Source organism: Anser cygnoides, chromosome 1, assembly GCF_040182565.1.
Source record: "Anser cygnoides isolate HZ-2024a breed goose chromosome 1, Taihu_goose_T2T_genome, whole genome shotgun sequence".
In the NCBI taxonomy this organism is placed as follows: domain Eukaryota; kingdom Metazoa; phylum Chordata; class Aves; order Anseriformes; family Anatidae; genus Anser; species Anser cygnoides.
In genome coordinates this window covers 92,660,896-92,685,147 of record NC_089873.1, presented here as the reverse complement: position 1 = coordinate 92,685,147, position 24,252 = coordinate 92,660,896, and the positions used below count along the sequence as shown (strand labels likewise).

Below are 24,252 nucleotides of genomic sequence, written 5' to 3'. Positions count from 1 at the left end.
GTTAAAGAAGAGCTTTGGCCAGAAACATGGGGGAAAGGGGAATAAAAAAGTTGAAGGTTAAAAAAAATAAAAATTGCTCTTGTTTTGTAAAGGATCAATTTGTTCAAAATAAAAGGAACAAGTATCAACAACAGTAAAACAGATTACAAGCCCCAAACAAGCAACGCTGGAAGTCTAACAAGATGTTTATTCAAACCAAGAGACTATTTCCAGGTTGTGGAGGCTTTGTTTGGTTGGTTGGTTGTTTTTTGATTGGTTGTTGGTTGGTTGTTTTTTTTTTTGTTGTTGTTTGGTTGTTTCTTTCCATGTTGTTCGAGAAAGCAGTTATCTTTTCTGTTTTAGGTCAAGCCAAATCAAAATTAATGTGAGATTTTTCAGGTTAGCAGAAAAAGCAGCAAAACCGTTATTCATATGGGTATATTTTTCTTGTCTTTTATTATAGCAATATCGTTTTTTATCTATTCTGCGTTCAAGCCATCATTCTAATAACTGTTGTTATACCTGAAAATATCTTGAATTTCCTTATCCTGAAATTTTCTCATGCCGAGAAAACTGGTCTTTTCATACCAGCTTTGTTTCATGATGCAATCTGCCTTCTGCTGCTCACTGGCTTTTGGTTTTCAGGGTAGTTTCACTTCTGACTTTGACTGTAGTGGGCCCAGGCAGAGGAATGAAAGGCAAACGTCTGAATTCGCCACAGCAGCTATGACTGCATTGCTGCCCCTTGGTACGGTACCTTCAGCTGCTCTTCAAACTGCAGAGCCTTAATGAACCCAAAAGATAATTTTAAGGAAAGGTCTTCCAGTACTCAGATAGGTCAGTGGCCCTCTGAGGGGTCTGTGGTCTTTGAAAGATGAGCACAGTGGAGCTGCCAGAGGACGATAAAGACGAAATCTAAGCAATATGAGTGACACTGAGGAAGGTCAATACAGAGATATGAAAAGGGGCACTATGAGCTAATTTGCAGCAAGAGAGTCGACCCAGAGCATAGCTGGACTGAAGACTTTGCTTCCCTAAAATCAAGTCATATATTGGTGTCGAAAGACTAAGTGTGAGGGCAAAGAGCGTGAAAATAAAGAGCTCGAGGAAACTTCTGCCAACCAGCGATGGCTGGCCCGGCCTGCCGAGGAGCAAAGTCCTTTCTGTAGCCGGCATGCTCTACTTGTCTTCCAAAATGTCAGACTGAACCAAAGAAACTGATTTTCTTTCCTGTTGCTGGTGTGTCCATTGAAACTGCAAAGATTTCCAGTGCTTGTACAGAATCGTAACTGTGCACAGGCGCTGACAACTCCTTTCTCCAGGAATGAAGTTTAGAGGGGGCAGTGCATGTGGCTGCCCTGAGCTGCGCTGCTGCCACTTAGTGGGGCAGCAGCTGAAATCTCTAACGCAACTTCTTTCATAACACACCAAATGAGCGAGAGCACTTTCAGCCTGGGAACGAGGGAATAAAGTATTGATCTCGGTATGGCAAAACAGTAAGACAAGCCAGCCTGTATCTGTCTTCCCACAGCCAATCTGCCATCTGCTGTCCTTTCGTTTTCCCTCGCACGACTGACGCAAGCAGCGTCCAAACTTCGGCACGTTTTGCAAACAGCAGAGCCCGCTGGGCTGCTGCTGTAGTTCTGCCATCAGTGTCAGGCCTGTTCCAGCCTGCTTAACCATTTCATCTGATAAATGTCACTGTGGCCCCTTCGTTCTTCTCAGCACCATATGCTATCGGATTAAGAGTCGGGTTTTTCTCTGCTCCTCTTCCCTTCAGAAAGATCATTGGCAGCTGACAGCCCCCAGTGGGAGTTGTAGGTTAGGAAGTGCTGTGTGCTGTGAAAGTGCCATTGCGACTGTAGGCGTTGCAGTCCTGCCTCTGAAACGCGGCTCTGAAGCAGGGCATCATTGCACAACTCGCTGTACAAACACAGGACAGAAACCTGTGCCTGCCCTGATGGAATGGCAAGGGGAAGATGTCAGAGGTGAGGCAGGAGGTATGAGGATGAATATGAACCTGGGGGGTTTTGTTAATAAGTCATTTAATAAGAAGGACACTAAACATCCTTACAGAAAAATGCTTGAGTTTTATTCATTTCCCTTAGTACTTGAATGGAAGCAGTGATATAAAAGCGTTTGGGTAGAAGTTAAAGGCTGAAGAAAGACAGGAGGTGAAAAGGGGGGAACAAAACAAAAGAAACAACAGAGGATCTTACCATCATGCTCTTATAGACATCACTCACAAATATTCAAGGTAGAAACCTCTGTTATAAATTCGACACTACTCTGCTCCTCTCCCTCATATGAATGATCTGTGCACACACTTCTTGTTCTTTGAGGGCCATTAATTTACCTTCTCTTCTTCATGGTCCTCTAGATCATCTGGTTTGATTTTTTAAATAGGAACAGGCAGGAGTACATCTAAGGCAGAGGGAAAGGCAGGATTTATTTGCAGAATGGGCAGTGTGATTTAGATGGAAGAACATTAGCCTTGGGCAGGACAAAGGCAGCCTTAAGTCCTGTTTCTGGCTCAGCCACTGATCTCCTGCATAACCTTAACCAAACCACACCTTTCTGGTTGGTCTCTCTAACTCCCAAAACCCTGCCACAGGCACCCCGAGAGAGCCGGCTCAGTCACATTCACTCTCCAGTTGCACATTTCCCTAATCTAATATTCATCCAGCACTGCAGAGTTCACCTTGGAGTTTTCTTCACTGGCAGCTGGAAAACTTCTCTGTCTCCCTAAGGGGTTTCTCTTTGCAGGGAAGAATGTCTGCCAGAGATTTGTTTTCTGTAGGTAAAAGTGACCACACAACAATCCTCCTGCCTTTCACCCAGCGTGTTTTGGGGTGACCGCTAGGGAGACCATACACCCGCTGCCTGTAAGAGATGGAGAAGCGGGTGGTGGAGGAAGCAGGGGGAGGCCCGCCACCAGCTCACCCAGCACTCTGCTCCAGCGCAGCATTAAACGTCACCCACCGCTGGATCCAGCCCAAGGTCAGGCTTGCAGCCAGTGCGCGCTGCGTCTTGATCAAAGACAAAAGACCCAAGGTTGCAGTTACATTGGGAAAATGCCTTTTCATTGGCTTTGTAATATGAGCTGGGGAGACTGGTTATAAAGATCCAGCCTTTTCCTTTCCTGCTCTATTGAATTTGCTCACTCAGGGTGTTTTTTCTTTTTAACTTGCCAGTTTGGAAAATGCATTTCGGTCATGTGTCATCACAACTATACTGCCAGCTTCTAGCTGCAAACACAGTCCTGAGCTCCTGCTTCAGAAGCTGGGTTTTATGCCCTGTGTTGAGTCAGGGAGTTCTTCTCAGCACATTGTGAACATGATGATAACTGCCAAGCCTGCCATTTTTTACTATGTGGATTAAAATAGGTGTCACTTCGTAGAACCGTCCTTCGAGTTTGTTTCTTTAAGCAGCACAGGGCAACCTTAGTGCATCTCTTGGAAGGAATGTGGGGATTTAGCTTCTGTAAAGGCACTTTCATACAATAATTGTTACTTGGAGATATTTTTTTTTATCATTCCTACTGCTGTAGAAGGATCTGCATGTCTGAGTTGTTATTATTTTTATTTGATACCCTGTTATTTCATCTTCATGTTCGTGCATCTCATCTTTTGTACTACTCTTTTCAAGCAAAGTCTAATTTATTGAATATGTATACAGTAAAATGCTAAGCATTTAGGAGGTTACAGTTCTTTAGATGCCACCACAATGGAATGTTTGCTTTTAATTATTAGTAAATCACAGGTTACTAAAGTTTATCTTCAAAATATAAAAGAGAATTCTTAATTTATTCATTAGCTGATTGATTACATTAAACAACCTCTGTAAATTTAATGATCATGATTCATGCCAGGATTTGGAAGTTGCTAGACAGGCCATGTCATGCCATTACTCTAAAACACACAAATGACTTTTTTTTTTTTACCTAGGTTGTTAACTCATGTGAGTCCCTGAAAGTCATCATCTAGGTATGCCACCAAATTCTCTTGCTTTCTGAAGAAAAAAGGACTGTATATATGCTAATCTTAAAAAGCTGAAGGCAAAGTTTGCTCTTTTTCCCCAGCTCAGGTGTCTGATGCAGTTGGACTGAAGTGACCACGGGTAGTAGAGAATGAGCTTTTTGTTCTTCTGAATACTAAGCAAGCCCAAGAAATAAGCAGTACTTTTGCCTTTACTGGCGTCCTTGCAATTCGCTGCTGAGTTAAATTAGTGTGGCTCTGTAGAAGAGTTTTGCACTCCCTTTCAGCCCTGTACCTGGCATATGTAGGAGAAAGATGGATTGCAGTTCCAGAGCTGTCACTCTAACATCTCTCACTTGTGTCTCACCCAATTCAGGGGGAAAAAAAAGGTACTTCTTTCTGCTGTCTGCAATGGCATTATTGCAGGTGTGCCTTTGACTAACACTTACACTTGCCCACTGGGTAGTTCATGTAAATTGAGGAGCTACAGGGAGCAGAGTGACTAAAAGGGCCAGGAGAGAGGATTAAGAAGCTCGTTTTCGCTATGAATGGACTGAGTGTGAAAATTGTACTTCAGCTAATCTGTCAAAGCAGAACACTGATGCAGTACACATGGCGCTGGTCTTTCCTTTCTCAAAAATAAGTGCTTGCTACTGACCATCCACAATTAAACTCTCTGGCCTTTGATGAAAAGAGATGCTGTAGTTTGTGCTAAAAATACTCTTCTTTGGCTGAAATAAGAGGATGAGACTAGATAATCACAGGATGCAACATTAACCAGAGAGACTAAAATGGATAGTCAATTTAGTCCAAAGCTTACCGGTTCATTATTTCATATCAACAGACTCTTCAAAAGAAATTACAGTGTTTACTCACTGGAAACTCGTCTGCTCGCAACACTCTTCTGGACGTTCTTTAGCTCAAGCTGTGTGTTGATATGTGCATTTCGTTTTGGACAAATAAGTCAAATTGAAAGCCCTGAGACATCAATAGATATTGCTACTTGCAAACAAACAAAAAAACGAAACACACACACACACCAAAAAAAGGCAAAAAAAAACAAAACCAATGGTAACATAAGAGGGAAGAGTAGCCAGATCTCAGAGACAAGGACTGAATTTTGTCCTAGCCTCTGCAGGGCAGTCTAATCTAAAGAACAAATGGTGGCTGCAGACCTGATCTAAATCAGGGCAGTGTACAGCTCTGGCCATGGCCCTTGATTCAGGGGATGAATCAATATCAGGAGACAGAGACTGTGAATCTGTTTTTGCCCCTTAATTCTACATTTTCTGATAGTTATAACAAGGTCAAGTTGGTTATTTTGTGATCGTGGGAAGCAGGCATTTTGTACCTGACATAGCCAAAAGCACATGAATGGGCGAGGCATGGGTTGCTGGCCTCAAGTTTTCTGGTGCCAGACAGGGGGAACTATTGCTCTCATACATGTAGACTCTGATGAGCTTAGCCTGGGAGGCAAAAAAGAGCTGTCTGAGTGATGAAGGATGCTACCAAGTTCAGTATTTACTCAGCTGGCAGATGTATAGTTAGGAGAGAGGCAACCCCAGCACACGACTCTCTTCTTGGCATGGCGCATTGGCTCAGCCCGACTCCCCGTGGTCAGGCAGCCGGCACAGCCACCAACAGCAGGCTCTTGCTCTGCTCAGCCTCCCTTAGTTGCTGCCTGTTTTTTGATGTCACTGGCCCAACAGCACACCCAAAAGGTCTCAAATAGGATGCTGAAGTTCAAATGGCGCATGCTGAGCTCAGTCTGTGTAGCATCTGCTGTCTGCAAAAGATGTGATGCCAGTGCCTGTTCTCAGACTGGAGGGTGCCTAGACACAAGCAGGAGGTAGTCCATGGAGAAAGCTTCTGCAGCAGTGGTGAGAGGAGCTGAGGATGCCAAGGAGCGCACAGTAAAGGATGCTACAGCATCTCAAGAGGGCCTTGTCCTGTGGTGTTTTACTTTGCCTTTAATTGCAGCTTTGCTTGATGCTTCTGCCTCCCTGCCAGAAACGCTGATAAATGACTTGTGCTTGTGCATGAGCATGGGCGTGCACTTTCCAGGACCTTAACAGTTCATTTTATCCTCTCCAACCTGCAGTGGAAATTTTTAGACCTTTTATATCCACTTACTAGGTAACTTGATCAGTCACTGGTCTCCAGTGTGGTGGTAGTGTGTGCCACTGCAGCAGCGGTGAGGCAGGGAAATAGGTGACATTTTTGTACCTTTTTCATTCCACTTGCATTAATCCAGCTTCTTTCTCTTCTACTTTTACAAATATTTCTATGCCAGTGTTTGCAAAGCATCAGCATTTTTGCCGTCTTTTCTGACCTGTGGATATTGCAGGGTATGTGGTGAACTATTCACTCCCTATTCTTTGTGATCTCATTGGGACACATAACTCCTTTCTATGCACATCCTCTTTACACTTTCCTAGGAGCATAAAATGGGCAGTAAACCTAGCAAAAATGAGAAACAGTTTGGTGTAAGGGAATGACTTGAGAGGCACCCTCAGAAATGTGGAAGGGTAACATGCTATTCAGCTTATTGCCACCTGAATGGCTCCTGAAGTTCAGAAGTTGTTAAAGCAATGCTGAAGGTACCCTGGCTAACAGCTTAGATGGAAACTTCTCCTCTGCTCTTTTCAACCTCCCTACCCCATTTCCTGCATTAATATTACTTGGGAAGATCCTACTCTTCACTAGGAAGTAAAATGCAAGGAGATAAATAAGAAAGGGAAATGGTATGGAAGGCTAATTCTCTAGAAAATGTTTGCCTTCTGCGCAGTGACTATGATGCACCATAAGAGCCTTGATTTCTTGTTTCACTAAGTGTAGAGACCCACGATTTTTGAGGCAACGTGATACAACTGATTGTGCCTGTGAATTACTTTTTCATCAGTCAATAGAAACTGAGCAGTAATAACCTTAATTAACATTTGCATAATTGTGATTAGTAGCTTACAAAAGTACTGTTGCAGTCACAATATAAAAGATTATATAACAGTTATTGAATTATGCTGCCTTTATTATTTTTTTTTTTTTAAGTCACGGTGAGTGGCAAACAGGATATGTCTAGTTGATTATGTAATTAAACATATTAAGTAGCTGTCAGCTGAAGTAATTAAGAAAAGTTTGAGCACTTCCTAAAGCAGGTAGGATCGACAAGAAGACCAAGCGTTTCCTAAGGAGTCCAGCTAACACACCAAGGTCATCCAGCTTGAAACTCAATTCTAGGTTGTTTGTCACTGTTCACTGCTAGTTTCATATGCTTATTCTCAACAAGTGCTCTTTGAGCACTAATGCCTAATTCAATTAGATGGTGCACTTCATTATTTACTGCTCAGCATCAGCAGTGCTACGAGCAATGGAGCCTAGGATAACTCTTTTTTCAATGTCAAATTACCTCAAGTGGCAGTTGTGATGGATCCAGGACTAAGTCTGGACTAAGATTAAAGCTCCATGGCTTTGCCCTGTGTGTGCTTTGAATTATTATGTGGGCGCTCAGAAAACAGACAGCAAAGAGGAAGAAGGTACTCAGGCAGAAGAGAGATAACATATGCAGGCCCCGAAAGTAACTAGTTGTGGCTAACAACCAGCAGCAGGTTACTAGAGATTTCCTGCAGAAACAAGGGCAATAAGTATTTTGAAAAGGCACCGTGGGAAGTTTGAACTTTAATTTTTGCTTTGACTTTTGAAAACATTAAGGTGATGGTGTTGAAAAATGCAGAACATTTTAAAGACAGGTTTCTGCTTTGATCTTGCAGAACTCAGAATATATCATCATTTTTAAAAGATCAGGAGGAACAAAAATACAAAAACTAAATGACAAACAATGAGTGTCAAACATGGTAAGGAAGTTCATTTCATTCCCCCAACCCAAGGGTTTGATATTAGAGAGCCACTTATACACATGCAGTACAGAACTGCTTCTCCATCATTTACAGACAGCAGCAAAAAGGTGTTTCAGTGCTGTAGGAGTTATTAATGGACTGATACTACTGTTAGTGCTGCTGAAGAACTTTCAGCAAATGAGACATTACAGAAAGAAAATCAAAAGATAATGATAGAACATCCTCCCTTCAAGTTGCCCCCCGTTGGATTTATTGCAATTTATCTGTACTTACAATTCGATGTTTGTTCTTTACACCCAGCCTTCTTGTGTATGTTCTACCTTTATATTTTCTTGGTGACTTCTTTTCCTTTTTCCTCTCAGCCTCAAATTCGTCTGCATGGTAACACATTACCTGAGAAGTCCTCATAACTGGCTGCATCCTGCTTTTCTCCCATCCCAACAACTTTTACTCTGGTTCTGTTTGTTCTCAGATATTTTTCGTCAAATTTGGAATTTTTTTTTCCAGTCCCAGCATGCTAAATTATTCTCTTTTGTCTACACTGAAAATCACCAAAGCATATGTTTTCAACTAATTTTTAAGACTCATTCTTTCTGAGGTTGTACATCTCTAAACTTGAGCTTTCTTTATGCTTTGGCAAAAAGCTGGACATGAGATAGACTGAGTAAGAAGGAAGTGAATTATCAACCCTCTCAAAATGCTAAGGGCATCAGCATTTTTCGGAGATCTCTGAGAAGTATGATTTATAGTTTATAGGATCCACAAGAAAAGTGACTGAAATATGAACTAGAAACCCAGGATATTTTTAAGTCATAAGTCTAAGCTAACCAAGAAAAAAACCCTAAATGATGTGCCTTGCAAATGAGTTGAGAGAATAAAACAGAACACTGTGTACATTAATCACTAAACATTCAGATGTTAGAGTAGAAAATCCAAAATATCATTTCATTTTAGCGTACAGAAGACCCACGGCTCTTTTTATTGCATGCTTTGGATATGCTTTTGTGTGTTCCCAACTGTGAATTTTGACTGCATGTAAGGTACGGAATAATCCAATTTTGCATAGCAAAACTTGGCAGGCTCAACTGAGTTTCCCTGATTCAAACACAAGATGTTTAGTTTTGCGGAGTCTCCACATCAAACTTGAAAATTCTTTTTAGGGGACAAAAGTGACCACAAAAACAGACTGAATTTTTCTGAAGCTAGTCACCCATCCACTAAAATCAATAATAAAGAGAAACTACAGTTAAAGCTAAAGTACAGTAAAAGGAGAAAAAATGTACCACCCCCATTGGAACGAATGAGAGAATAACAGCTTCTATTGACAGTTGCTTTATTACTGGAAAAATCCTTTTTTCGGGGGTTGGCTTGCAATGAGCCATCCTTTAAGGCAAAGTCTTGCTGTTGTTAATCCCTGTCTCTGGCAGCTGAAAATCTGTGCTCGGGCTCTGTTCAGCCCACTCCTTCTGGAGAGCAGAGTGTGGCAACGATGATAAATCTCTACTCTCCTGCTAAAAGTCTCCGTGATCAGGCACCCATCAAAAATTCCCACCTCAGTAACAGCACCTAAGTGTTTACCGAGCCCAAAGTGCCAGGCAAACAAGGCGGGATAAGGCTTTGAGCCCTAAGCCAGTCCCACTTCTCGAGCTGAGCAAGTTGCTTCAGTTCTTCTGAGGGACAGATGCTAAGCTGGGCATCGGCGCAGCACAGCCAGCGGGGTTTTGGCGATGCTGCTGTCTGCAAGCTGTGGCGGTGCAGGAGCTGCTTCGTGTGCAGCTCAGCTCTTCGCTTGGGACTGCTGGGAGGGCAGCAGCGCCTGGGAGAGTGCTGGGCGAGAAAGCTGATGAGGGGCTGGCGCAGCTCCCCCGGCTCTACCAGACCCATCCCATAAATCAGGCTATTTAGGGAGGCCACAGAGCCTGCTAGTGTCTGTGATTGCTCATTAGCTTATATTCATGACAATTATCTCCAAGGAAGGGGACCTGTAGCCTCTGCTTTTAGCATGCAAATTATGCAAAGTTTGGAGTTGCTACACAAAATCACCGAATGCCAGACTGTCATTACTGCACTTGGTTTTTCAGAATACAGTTTTAATTGAACTAATTATCACAGGCTTCCACAGGTATTTCAGGCTTTAACTAAACACTTTACAAGAATTTTAATCATGCTCCTGTTGAAGGCAGTGACAAAAACGCTTCAGTGCTGTAGGATCAGAGTACGCACACCACAGATTATTTATTTTCCTTGTATAACTAAATAATGACACAAATTGGCAGACAGTACAATAGGAAGACTTAAATTCAGGTACTTGTGACTCATTTTAATTGGAATATTTAGAGAAATAGAACCTCACATCAAGAATACGTAAAGCAAATGAATAGCTAATTTAGTATGTTACCAAGAATACCATCCTGAAGCCATGGAAGAGGGAAGCTCCACATCTCATACTCACTCCAGACTGCCAACACCAGCCCTACCACTGCAAAATCCCCCTGGCACAGCTTCTCCTGCAAAGGCAGATTGAGATTCTGCCCTGTGCTTGTTCAAGTCTGTGTGTCTAACTTGGTCATGGTAATTAGGACTCCACATGAATTAATAATAATAATCTTATTGATTTCCGCAGTATTACTTATCAGATCATCAGCTAATATGTGCAAACAAAGGAGCATGCTGCCAGAGGAGTGGATATGAATAACAAATATGTTTAGATCCTCTTTCCTACAGTGTTTTACCTTGCAGAGTCATTTACCCCTATGGAGAGGTGCACGCAGCTTGCTCCCTTTTCGATCCGACCAGCTATTCCTTTACATCCGCTCTGCACACTGTGACCGTGGTTATGCAGTGTGCACAGCCAGTCACTTCAGAACATATTCAGGACAGTAGTAGCTTTTGCACTGGATGAACAATGGCTTGTCTGCCACTGAAAAGCCCCGTGTGGGATTCGGGTGCTGAAGCGTAGGGTGCCCTCGGGTGTCTGAGACACCCGCATGTGGGTATGACCCGAGCCCTTACAAGGGGCAGCCAGAGGCCAGGCAGGGTGCTCTAGAAACAGATCCACTGTGTAAAATAGTGCCTAACACCCTGGTTTAGCCTGCTGAGCCTCTCCTCAAATGTCTGTCTGTGACTGCTGTTGTACTGGTAATGCTAAGAGAGGCTGGGAAAGCAACAAGCTCATCCCCATGGAAAAATGCACAGACAAAAGATAATGGTGAGCTCCATCATATGGTGCTCTAGCTAGAGCATCTAGAGAGGAGGAAGAGTAGGCTAACTTAGCCAAGCTTTCAGGAAATATGTTATGGGTATTCTAGTGAGGGATATAACACCGAAGGGCAATAAAGATGTAGTAACACAGAACAGCGCAGCTAAAAGCAGTCATCTGGTGTGTTCCACAGCCCGTCACCAGGGCCAGATTTCCAGCAGATGTCTGCATACCTGTCCACCAAAAACATCTTTTACGCAGACTCCTCAGTCTTCCCATGCAATTCATTCAATTTTCTCTCTATCCTTAACATTCAGTCTCTCTCTCTTTTATCAATCTCCTTTCCTGCAGTTTAACCCCATTGTTTCTTTTCATAGTCCTTATGGCAGTAGCTTGTGGAATATTTGATGACTTATTGTGACATCTTCTCACTGTTGTAATCTCTTAAATTGTTGTGGGGTTTTTGTTGTTGTTTTTAATTATTTTTTTCCTGTTAGTTCATGTTTTCTGGACTTCTGATAACTCTTAGTTTCATCTAGCCTCTCTCCAACTGCAGGAGCCCTGACTTTTCTGTCTCATCTCTTACTCCTTACTAAATCCTTTTTGGAATATATGAGGCTGGTCCTAGCCCCCAGGGTCTCCTTCAAATGTATGGGTGGCATCAGAACAGACAAATGTTAGCTGCATGGCTAATACTAGCTGTCCCAAGGGTTTCACATGGAAGTTACCATCAAGAAAAAAGGGTATTTGCTATTTGTAAAAATAATTAAATAAAATCCAGAAATGAAAGGCAGGTACAAATTACATAAAAATCTGCACTAATGGACATTCTTTCTTTTGCACATCGTGTCTCATAGCTGATGTCGAAGTTCAGATTTCATTCTTGACATTGTTTGGACTTCAAAAGCTGTGAACTTTTTTGGTGGGAAAGGAAGGTTTCCAAGGCTTCTTGTGGCTCTACTCAAAGAAACCCCTTCCTTTTTTATTCCATTGCTCAGCATTTGGCTCTTTTTATCTGACCCTGCATCTAGTTCTTACTGAAACATTACAGCAGTAAAATTATTGCATGGTTACTTCTCTCTCTCCTTGAAATTAGACATCACTGTCAACTCACTACTAGTGCACTCACCTCTAGAGGGCCATCAGTTTTTGACAGCTTTAATTTTTCGTAGGCTGAAAATGAAGCATTCAATTGCAGAAGAAACCTCCCTGCGAACCAGCACAGTTTTGCTGCATCCAAGGAAAAGCAGACATATTCAGTAGCTCAAAGAGAAGTGTGAACAACCCTCATTTCACTCTGCCCACCACTGGAATGAACAAGTTGAAATTCCAGATAAGTGTGTACATCTTAACAGCGTCATGCAGTTTCTCTGGGTGGAGAAAAGGAGGGCAGGAGGGAGGAGTATTGCATACAAACCTAGACTAATGGACCATCATTATTTTGTGATCTTTCACAGCAGATATCAGAGTTCAAAGCTGTTGGTCCCCCTGGCCGTCAGCTTCCAAACTAGACGGGTAGGAAAAGCCTCTGAAGGGATTACTTTACCAACTGTTTAATATCAAAGATTTGCTTCTTTTGATCTCACGTTTGTGATGTAGCTGCAACAAATCATGAGAATTAAACATTTTCTTCCACACCCCAGTGCGATTGAGTAGAGAATATGCTATAATATATATAATAATGTATGTATAGTACCTACTTTAAAAACATCTTCTTAGAGAACTACCATCAAAGAGACAAAGGGTCGTATTAATTTCTGGCATATCACTTGCTCAGATCATCTGAAGTGGCATTTGCATCTCTTCCAGATGAGATCTCAAAGCTGAAAAATTGCAGTAGCTAAGAGAGCGTTGTTGAAATAACTAGATTCTCTACCAGGCACTTTAAAAGCATCTAAATGGCGTATTTTTCAGCTGTGAAATAGAGGTCTTTTCCACTGTTCTGGAAACATGGGATTCAAGGTGACTTCATGGGGTGTTAATGGATGAATGATCTGCACCCTGCTAACAATATTTCATGAGCAATGATGTAGCAAATAGCATAGTCTATTACACTGTGCCACCACATGCCATCTGAAAAACACATTGCTGGCTTTAACATCCCAGACTTAAGCAACTTTCCGCAGAAATATGCTTTGCCCACTTCAAAGCACAGCGCATCCTCAGCACTAAGTAGCAGCTACTTAGATTGGAAGTAGTGATGTCCCATTTCCAGTCTCTCTCCCAGTAATTGAATCCCTGATGACTAATAAGTGGTGAGGACATTAATCTTTCCTTCAGTATGTACTGAAATATATACGTCTTGGGCACTTGTTTTATTATGGGACATGTCTTTTAGTCCACATAAATTTGAAGAAACTACTGCCTTTGAGATCTTATGGTAGAATAGACTTGATTTTAGACTTGATTTTAAACAAAGTCCTTAAGCATTATTATCAGCGGGGGAGGGAACACGATGACACTCTGAAAGGCAAAGAAACTTGTGGAGACTATAGGATAGATGAAGTCCTGTTGAGTAGGAGGCTAAAACCAGCTGACTGTAAAAAAAAAAGGAGGATGCAAATAGTCAGTGGGACTGCAGCATCCCAGAATTGTTAGAGGTGCTCCAGGTATCATGCCCTTTAGTGACTCTGCTTCTGACCCTCAGCAACCCACACAACTCCACATTTACATCTTGGACACTTCTAGCTTGGACACTTCTAGCTAAATATATTTTATGTTTTTCCTCTTCCTTTTCCTCCTCCTTCTCTCCTTCTTCTCTGCACCTTGTCTCTCTTGTAGAAGAAATTTATGACATAACAAGGATAGGCTAAGGAAAGAATGGAGTGGAGCATACACGATACTTCCATCAAAATACCCTGTCTGCAGAATATACTTTGTTTTGCCTTTTCAGTTGCTCATTCTGAAGAAGAATAGTTATAATAACATGCATGATTTCTAGTGAAATCTTGTTCAGGCTTGCTCCCAAGGGTTTGCAAACTATTAGTAAGGGGATAGATGCACTAGGACATGAAAGAAATTTTCTTCAAATACTTTGACTAATGATTTGTTTGAAGTTTGAAATACATTTCCAAGAGTCAAGGCCTTGCTGTTTATTCATTTTGTTTAACAATTGCTCCTGTTGTTAACTTCCACCAAAATAAATTTGCCAGCTGGCATTAGAAAAAATATCCCCTACTCCTAATAATACTTACTCCTACCGACTAGGCGAAAAGCTCTTTCAGAGTCCAGGCCCTCAGCTTACACCCTGCATAGGGTGAGTGTTACACAGAAAATGACAAAGTTTAGTGACATTTTGATGGAAGAAAATGAAAATTTATCTCTGATCTTTTACAGCTCAACTGTTCATAACTGTTGTAATTGCATTTCTTTGAAGTTTTATCACATCAGGATGTGTAAAAAGAGATGTAAGTTGCCCTGAGGTACCTGGAGATAGGTAATTCAAGTAACAGTGCCAATAGTAGTCACTGATGATGGGCAAAAATTGATAGAAAGCAGAAAAAAAGAAGTGAGGAGAATAACTGGGGAGGAAGGAAGTAGCTCAGTATTTTATGAATTCTGAATTGCATCTTTCAGAATACAGTGAATATGGGGACTGTATTTTTGGTCAAATTATTCAGATTTTTTCTTCTTTTCCCTATCTTTCTTTTTCTTATATATATATATATAAATTTATATATGTTTTTAATATTTAAAGAAGTCTTTGGACAAAAGGAGACTAAAGGAAAAGAGAGAACAGTACCTCCAGATCCCGTTTTCCAAAACTACTAGCAGACATTTTTTAGAAGTACGAAACACCAGTAAGAAGATTTCCTGGAGGGCTGACAAATGCACTGGCCATTACGCACCCCCCTCAACAAACTCTGTCACTCCTGCCTTCTCTCCCACTTAGATGCCACTAGCCTTTGCTTCTGTGACAGCCAGCTGCACAGGGCAGTAGCTTTTCTTTCCATTATAAAGCATAGTCATTAGCAGCAAGAGAGATTTTCTTTCAGAGGACTCTATTCCTTTGCCTCACTCATCTTTCAACTTGTAGCAGAAACCTTGGTGACCACTTGGTTTTTGTCTACATCTTGTTACAGTTCCTTGCAAACTTCTATATTTTTACAGCTATCTCCTTTTCAGCAACAAAATACAGCAAGGAAACTCTTAGAAGCAGCCAGGAAGACAATATTTTCCCCACTCAAGTAAATTTTGCTTGGCATTTTCTTTTGCTGTTCCTCTCAGTGCCTCTGCAGCCTATTCCCCTGCAGAGCTCAGCATGAGCCTGCAGCCTGTAGATGGAGAATAACACTTTGTCTGCAGCAGGAGCCCTCAGTGCTAGGTACTTTTAGTAACACTTGACTGGGATATTTGAGTGGGGAACCAGAGACCTGAATCAAGGAGAAAATACAAGGTATGAGTGGCAACTTCCTTGTTTTAACACCTGAAGATAGAGCACGTGCAAAGGGAAAGAGAGAGTTATTGAAAGACTCGTCTCAGAAGGGTTCTGCCGCACATTGACCTTTTCCTCCCGTTTTATGCTTTAGTCATATATTGTCATTCTCACTCCTGTGAAGTTACAGTGACTCGTCATGTAGTGAGACTACTAGCATCCCCACAGGGGAAGAGAGAGAAAAAAAAAAAAGAGGAATGAAGCTAGGCAGCAGATCCCCTCTGGGAGTCGGTCATTTCTGTTCTCAGGTGGATAGGATCACCAGTCACTGCTAGCTCATCTCATTTCCATCATGTTGGTATCCTGACAGGCTCTGAGCAATTACTCCAATACCTGAATTTCCCTGACTGTAAAGAAGAGAAGTGTGATTAATTAGCTCCTGTTTGTAAAGAAGTTAATAAAGAAGCAAGTTTTGGGGGGAGGAACAAGTGCAATAGGCTGTTACTAAATTGCTGTTTAACTTATAGCTCTTTCCTATCTGTAGCTCTACCAAGGAAAAAGAAGAAACAGGTCTCCAGTACCTCGCAATGCTAGTTCATTACTTCTTTAACTGCTGGATGAACTCTCAGTTACTTCCCATCATTCCCCAAAGTTTCTCACAGGCCAGTGGCAAACAGTGACTCTGTTTGCCAGTGTCAGCCAGAGATACTGTAAACTGGTATCACTCCAGCAGCAAAACCACACCAGGTTACACCGAAGCAGGGTCACTTCCTGGAGGCACTTCAGGCTTGGTCCTACTGTGGGCAGTCTGCAGTGGCCAGGATCCACACAGAGACCAGGTTTACCGTGGGCTGACCTGTCTCTGGATTCAGTCTCGGCACATGTGAAAAAGTGGTATGCTTTCTTCCTGCTCTGAGACACTTGAAATTCACCCAGATCTCTTAATTCTACGTTGCCCTGTATCGCACAGTAGGTCTTTTTAACTCCTGTCTCTAAATGAGGCAGAACTTCCCAGCCACAGGCAGTTCATTTAAATATAAATGTAAAAGCTGCGCTGGAGGAAATGGTTTCTGCTCAGCTGTTTGATTATGAAATCAAATCATTTCTCTGCTGTTTTCAAATTGGTGGCTAACGGACGGTAACAGTGAAAAAAGGCATTGCAGGGCTGGGTTTACATGAATTAAAGGCATTCATTCCTGTGTGTTCTTTAATCTATATTGAAAGTAGTGTGTTTTCAATTATGACCTGAGCCTATGGGACTTTTTTTTCTTTTTTCTCTTTTTTTTTTAAATCTCTAAAGCAATAGAGAGAAAAGCTTTAAACCCTCAGGAAATTGTTAAATGTAGGATTATACACCAATGCCATCAATTATTCTTTCTTATGTTCACAAATGATAACAAAGAGATGAATTGATGGGTAAGATCTTTACTTCAGGCAACAGAAAACACCAGCTACAAGTAAAATAAAGGCACGGATAAAGAAATTGCTAGCTGAACTCCCCTGAAACACAGAAATAAAATGCTGAAAGCAAAGGAGTCCAATAGTGATTTCTGATCTCTGGTGTCACAGAAAATCACTCAAGGAGTTGCCTTCTGACTGGAAAGAATGGATATTTCCTGTTTTCTTTCAGAGGAAGTCAAAGGGCAGTCAATACATCAGTATTTTCTTCAGTGTCCAGATGTGCTTGTAGTTTCAAACTTAGGTCACTACAGCAAGCTCTCCCTCCTCTGTAGTTTTAGTTTCAGAAGGAGTAATGCAACTTTTGAAGCCCAGAAAGTAGGTGGTAAGGTCCCCCAGTTTCCAGTCCTCATGCCTTCAGCTGTCTTGTCATAAGATCCCTTGCCTTCTTTCTCTTACAAGTCACTCTTCCCTATTAGGTGTCTAAAACTCTATTTCTTACACCTCTTGAGAAATAATTACCCTAAATACGTTCTCCTTTATCTAAATGTCTACGCACTGCAGGGACTCATAAAACCGCATATATTGTATTCTTCCTTAAGCTTAGCACTTAGCAGCCTTGCAAATCTTTGCTATTTATCTTTCTGAAGGCAATGTTAGCACATACAGGTGGTCTAGGGAAACTGTCTGGTCCTGGGGTTTTGACTCCTTTTATTCTATTGCTAGAGTAGTTTTCAGAAAGCTAAGTATTAAGGATTCTTTTTTGTCTAAACCCTTACATTTCTTATTTTTCTATATAAATATCATTGCAATTGTCACAGGGGTGATAGTCACTTCCCACTTGGAATTAAAGTGATATAAAGATGAGCAGAAAGAAGGTGTCCAAATAAGCTCCATGTTATATAATATCTCGAGAACCTATTACCCAAATAAATAGCTTAAATAGCTTACATAAAGCCAAGTGAATGGGAAGGGAGCAAATAAATGTATCACACAGTAGATGAGTACAGATGACATAGATATTATCGTGCTCCTGAAACTCTAAGAAAACCTTTCAGGAATTGAAGTGGAGTCACTTCTGGAGTAATCAGAAGTTCTTCAGTCTTTGTAAACGCTTTTGCTGTGTTGCTTTTTTGTGTGTGTGGCTTGTTTGTTTGTTTTTTGGGGGGGTGTTGTTTGCTTTTTGTTTGTTTGTTTTCAGTTTAGGCCTATAAATGTAGTACAAGGCAAGACTGAAGGCAAGAGGATGGTGGTGCTCACTTCCCATTGCCTCCCCCAGGCAGTGGCACTATCATATCTCTGCAGAGTTGTGTTTGTGCTCACACACCTATGGCAAAGGGAGTCCAGCAGAAGTGGAGGAAAATCAGGGCCAGGCACACCAAGGCATCAGGGGACAGACTTCTGTCTTACTTGAGGAGGTTGGTCACCTCACAAATAGGGACGTAGATAAAGCAGAGATGTTTAATGCCTCCTTCACCTCTGTCTTTAACACTGATGATGGGCCCTGAGACTCCTGAAGCCCTGAGTTGAAGGATTGTGACTGGAGAAATGATAAACTCACATCTGATTCTGAACTTGTTCAGGATTTGCTGCTATAGCTGGATGCACATAATATCTATGGGGCCCAATGGGGTTCATCCCAGGGTACTGAAATAGATGGCTGATGTTACTGCAAGACCTCTCTGAATTATTCTTCAATGGCCTTGGGAATCTGGAGAGGTACCAGTTAACTGGAAGCTGATAAGTGTTGTCCCAGTTTTTTTAAAAGGGTAAGAACAAAGACCCTGGTAATTACAGGCCTCTCAGTCTCACTTTAGTGCCTCATAAAATTATAGAGAAGCTTATTCTGAGAGTTACTGGAAAACACTTGAAAGACAATGCAGTCATTGGTTATAGCCAACAGTTTCACAAGGGGAAAGTCCTGCTAACTAACTTTAATTCCTTTTATAACAAGATTACCCCTCTACTTGACTAGGGGAAGCCAGTAGATGTGATCTTTTGGGATTTCAGAGAAGCTTTTGATACTGTTTCTCACAGTATTCTTCCGGACAAAATACCTATCATACAGCTAAACAAATACATAATAAGGTGGGTGAACAATTGGCCGATGAGTCAGGCTGAAAGGGTTATAGTAACTGGGGGTACATCAAGCTGGTGGCTAGCCACTAGCAGGTTTCCCCAAAGCTCCCTTCTGGGGACAGTTCTCTTCAGTGCTCTCCTTCCTCAATGGAAGTGATTGTCCTGCTCTGCTTTGTGCTGGTGAGGCCTCACCTCAAGTACTGTGTGCAGTTTTGGGAGCCACAATAAAAGGACATAAAACTATTACAGAGCATCCATAAGAGGTCTACAGAGATGGTGAAGGGCCTAGAGGGGAATGATGCCTGAGGAGCAGGTGAGGCCCCTTGGTTTGTTCAGCCCAGAGCAGAGCAGGCTGAGGGGAGGCCTCATGGCGGCCTGCAGCTCCCTCACGAGGGGAGCGGAGGGGCAGGCGCTGAGCTCTGCTCTCTGGGGACAGCGACAGGACCCGAGGGGACGGCATGGAGCTGGGACAGGGGAGGGTCAGGCTGGGTGTCAGGGAAAGGGTCTGCACCCAGAGGGTGGTCGGGCACTGGGACAGGCTCCCCAGGGCAGTGGTCACAGCACCGAGCCTGAGGGAGTTCAAGAAGATATTTGGACAACGCTCTCAGATGCAGGGTGTGTCCTTTGGGTGGTCCTTTGGGGTCCAAGGAGTTGGACTCCATGATCCTTGTGGGTCCCTTCCAACTCAGGATATTCTATGATTCTGTGAAATCCTACCAATGCTCTTCCACACTGCGCTTCAGTGCCAGTGATGATTTTGTAAGGTCCAGTTCAAGTTTAAAAGACTCCCAGACAAACAAAGGAAATCATTTTCTGCCTAATTGGTGAGGTGCCTCCCCAAATATTGGCAGAAAAACTCATTTTTAGAGTAACTTTCCAGAATAAAAATCTTACATTTTATCCTTCTAATTGCTTGCTTATGTGTGCCAGCCATTTATCCCATGGACAGAACTTTTTACTCCCTCTTACCTTTTCTTCCTCAAAAAGAAAGCTAGGCACTTGATGGCTAGCTCAGGTGGCTCAGGTTCTGCAATATCTATGTTCAGTTCTTTGCCAAAGAATTCCTCTGTGACATAGGTTGTTTTGCTTTACTCAAGCAATAACCCACCAAATTCCCACTGGTTTCAATACATCTGAGGAGTTTTAGGCTTTAACATTCGTGTCTCATTTCCTTATTTATGCAATATAGCTACCAACACTTTCCTTTGGCTGCCCTTTTTGCAGCTTCGCTGTCTAGAAAATAATCTCTTTATGGTAGACACAGTCTCCTATTATATGTTTGATGATGTCTAGCACAATAGGTCATTCATCTGGGCTATGAAGCCTCTGAGAGCTATTGCTGTCCAACAGCAGAAATAGGGAGGAACACTTCTTACACCTCTGGGTTTTCTGATATGTAAGTTAGGATATTTCATCCCAGAACTACAGGAGATCAAAACTCAAATAGTATATTTCTTCTGAGGGAAGAAAAATCTGCACATATTTCATTCTGGGTTTTGTGGGTCTGGGCAGGGGGATTGCATTTTTGAAAAATAAAAGCTTAAGGAAAAATGGACTAGCCTCAACAAATAACAGTAATACTAGAAAGTGTAATAATTAGTGAGACCGACAGCTGAAATGGCTCATTCTTTCTTTGCAATATAGGCCCACAATGTTACAAACTATCTCCAAAAACAGATCTTGCACATAATAGTGGAATCTAACACTGCTCCACAACAGTCTGTCACAAATTCCAGAAGAAAGCTGTCTGCAGCTATCTGATATTTTGCACTGCTTGGTGAAAGCAATTCCCTTGAAGAGCAAAGGAAAAAGAAAATGAGCAGTGGGTCCCACAACTCATCTTAAGTTTCCTTTGGTGACTTTCTTCCATTTCTTGCTCATGAGGTCTTTGACAAGCAGCAGCAGTTATAAGATTTTCATTTCCTGGAACATTTCTTGCCAGGCTAACCTAAGAGCTCTTTTTCTTTTTCTTTTTCTTTTTTTTTTTTTTTTAAATAATAGATGCACAACGTGAGTGGAGGAGAGATTCATGACCTATTTTCCCAAAGTGAATATTGAGCTTTGCGTGCTTTCTGATATTCAGCAGGGAGTTCTCCTTGGACCAGTTTATGTTAGCCTTCCTATGGCAGAACAGTAAGGCAAGGTATAGCTCAAGGTATAGCTCAGGTTCAGGAAGAAATCCTAACATAGTCCTTGAGGAATAAGATTGCTCCGTGTCAGTGTGCAGGTTTTCTTCAGTAGATAAATAAAGTCCAAATTAAAACAAAGAGACAGCCTACTTTGTCAGTCATTTGTTTAAAGGAGTTCACAGGCATTGTTCAATCAAGACTAAGAGCGCAAGTTTTAGGCAGTCAAATGGGTCAGACATTGGGAGTTGTGGGAAGGCGTCATGTGAATCCACTACATATTAGTGAAGTTAGGACAATTACACACAGAGACTAACCATTTTATGTAATGCTGACTAACCCTCCTTGCCTTCAGTGGTGTTTCATCACCTGTGGACCAAGCGGATGTCTGACAGAGACCGCAGCATCCCAACAGTTTGACTGTGCTGTGTCAGAACATCCCCCAGCCAGAGCTGTTCATCAGATCATTGGGCGGCAGCAGTGACATTTCAGTAGATGTGTTTAATTGCGTGGGTGAAGCAGGCCCATCATCAATAGTGCTGACATTTCAAAGAGCTATCACCTCAGGATAAGTCAGCTCTAAAACTAATCTCTTTCCTGTCCTTCTCCATCTGCCCTGACAAATAAAGCTGCGTGAGTCAGATTTTTAAACACTGGAACCAAAACAGAGGTACACAGCACAGAGAAACCCTTTAGGAGCCCATAAGCAGCCAATTCCCACCAAAACCCTTGTGCCTCAGCAGGCTTGGATGTTTCTTTCAACTCCCAGCTTTGGCTGTGGTTGCCCAAATACCTTCAGAAATCACAAGGGAGAAAAAGAGAAGGTGGTCTGATTGTGCAAAAAGCTTGAATCCATTTAATCAGGTGGCAGACAAAAATTAACCCAAATAAATACTGCAGTGTTGGCAAGGAGGAGGCCCAAAAGCACAGGAAAAGGTCTCACAGGCATGTGCACGCCCTAGCACTACCCAGACCAGAGAGCAAAGAGCTTCCCTTCTGTGGGGTCGGTAAATAACTGAGCTTCTCCAGGTAACAGTGGGAGCCTGCCTCCCCCAGCTTGTCTGACAGCCTGCTGATGGGTGAAGTCAATCATGAGGAACTGACATTGCTTCACTTCGTGATTTTTCTGATCGCTCTTCTCAGGTACCAGTGAAGGGCACAAAGTAGCACACAAAATCTCAAGAGTTTGGTCCATTTTTGTCATTCAATGCTGTCTCCACCAGAGTTTTTGCCAACAGCTGAATTTTAATTTTGCGCCTTGCAAACCTTCCATTAGACATTTGAACCGGTGTATTGAAAGGCAAAAATCATAACATTTCATCTGAGAGACGTTTAAATAGAACAATTCACTATTTAAAAAACAAACTCTCTTATATCATCTTCCACCAAAATTTGCTCAAGGCAGCAAGTAATTCTTTAATAATTAAAATAATTCCTTAATAATTAAAATAATTTGGCAAAAGCTATGCTTTTGACCTAAAAAAAAATAACCTACATGGTATTTATTTTGCTCATTGCAGCAGACAGGTCCACTTAAAGGAATTATTCTCTGCTAAAGCTGTTCCTATAGGGTAAGTCTTTAAAGGACTACACCCTTAAAGCTGAGGACGTATTTCCTGTTTATGGCCATACAAAACCAAAAAGGCTCTTCTGTAGTGTTCCCAGGGCAGTGCTCATGAGCTGAACCACTGCTAGTATGTTTGTCCATACTCAAATATGCCAATTTGGTAGAATCTATAAATTGATTTTGTTTTTATTTATTTGGGGGAAGATGAAGAAAGTTGTTATGTTGAGCCACCAAGACTGATGCACAATCGTCTAAGCAGCTTCTCAGCCACTGTTCTGTGCCACTGACTCAGTCATCCTTCCAAGGAGGGCTGAGACCACAGCAACCAGACTACATAGAAACATGCTTTTGACAATGAACGTGGACTGCAGATTTACACAAGCACTCATATATCTACTCAGGCATAATGAAAATGCACTCAGAATAACTTTCCCACAGCCATTTGTTGTTCTTATGTTGCTTCTGTCCATGCTGACTCTATGCCAAATTCAACCAGCATCTTTCAATTGCCTTTAAGTGCTCTTTTTGAATCTAAAAAGTTGGGTGGAAATAACTAATAATTTTCAGTCTTACAACATCCAGCTCCATGTTATAAGTACATTTCTAAATGCTTTTTATGTCACCCTTATCACCTGTAATTTCTTCTTTTTTTTTTTTTTCCAGAACCACGTCTTACTGGCTGAAGTATAAAAACTGCTGAAGGACATTTTCTATCACACTTTGGGCAGCTGCACACAAAATTGATGGAAAATTACCTTTCCAAGGTAAAGTGAGTTTAATTCCTAATTTGATGAAAGGGAGGGAATACTTAAGACATTTTGGCCCTGAACAGCTCAGAAGGATCTTGTAAGAGGATGAGAAATTTTCTGACAAATGTCTTGGTAACAAAATTTCCTACAGCTTGTTCAGTGAATGAATAATTTTTTGATCATCTTTGAAAGGTGAACAGAAATGACCAATTCAGGAATGTATGAAAATCAACATTTTGTAAAAACTACAAATTAGAAACAAAAATAATATTTGTGAATACTTTCAATGCAGGAAGGTTTTGATAGAGAGTGTTTTGATTAGGTGAGATGTGCCCTGAGGAGCACCATGATTTGATGAGATAAAGATCAGCTGGTGCTGAGTGAAAAGCTTAGCAAGTAAGGAGGGAAGGAAATTTGGTGTATTGGGTGCAAGAGAAGAAGAGAGAGACTGGAGACTGAACATAGCGTAGTATGTCCATTATATCTGCAAGGCTTCTGAAGACATTTCACCTCTGTGCTGTTCCCCTGCTTTCTCAGCTCCTAACATGATGTCCTACAGAAGGACCTCATGGTACCTTACATAGTTAGATGGAGACCTAGCTGCTTTATCCTCCCAGTGTCTCTTCTCTTTAAGCCTCTAGAGACTTAAAATTAGAATTTAGATCTATCTCCAAGGTTCCTGAGATCACAATATTTCTTTTTAACATTTTTGTTACCTCATTGTTTGTTTCCCTGATTACTCTCAAATCAATTCTCTTATTCTCTTTCAGGCATCGTGAGTGATGTCTCCTCTCTTTCCTCATTCTCTTGCATCTCTTCCTACCTGTATGTATAATACAGAAGTTTAGGACGGAAATTGATTTTTTTCTCCATCTCTCCGTCTTGTTTTCTAATTTATCCCAGGCTACATCTAACAGATTAATCAAGAGTTGACCCACATCAAACCTTT

At 41.7% G+C, this 24,252-nt stretch overlaps 1 long non-coding RNA gene across 1 annotated transcript in view; it reads right to left on the bottom strand.

The window, feature by feature from the left end:
• LOC125181969 (uncharacterized) overlaps positions 1–24,252 on the bottom strand; it is a 76,485-nt gene that overhangs the window by 34,068 nt on the left and 18,165 nt on the right. The gene's annotated exons all lie outside the window — the stretch shown is intronic.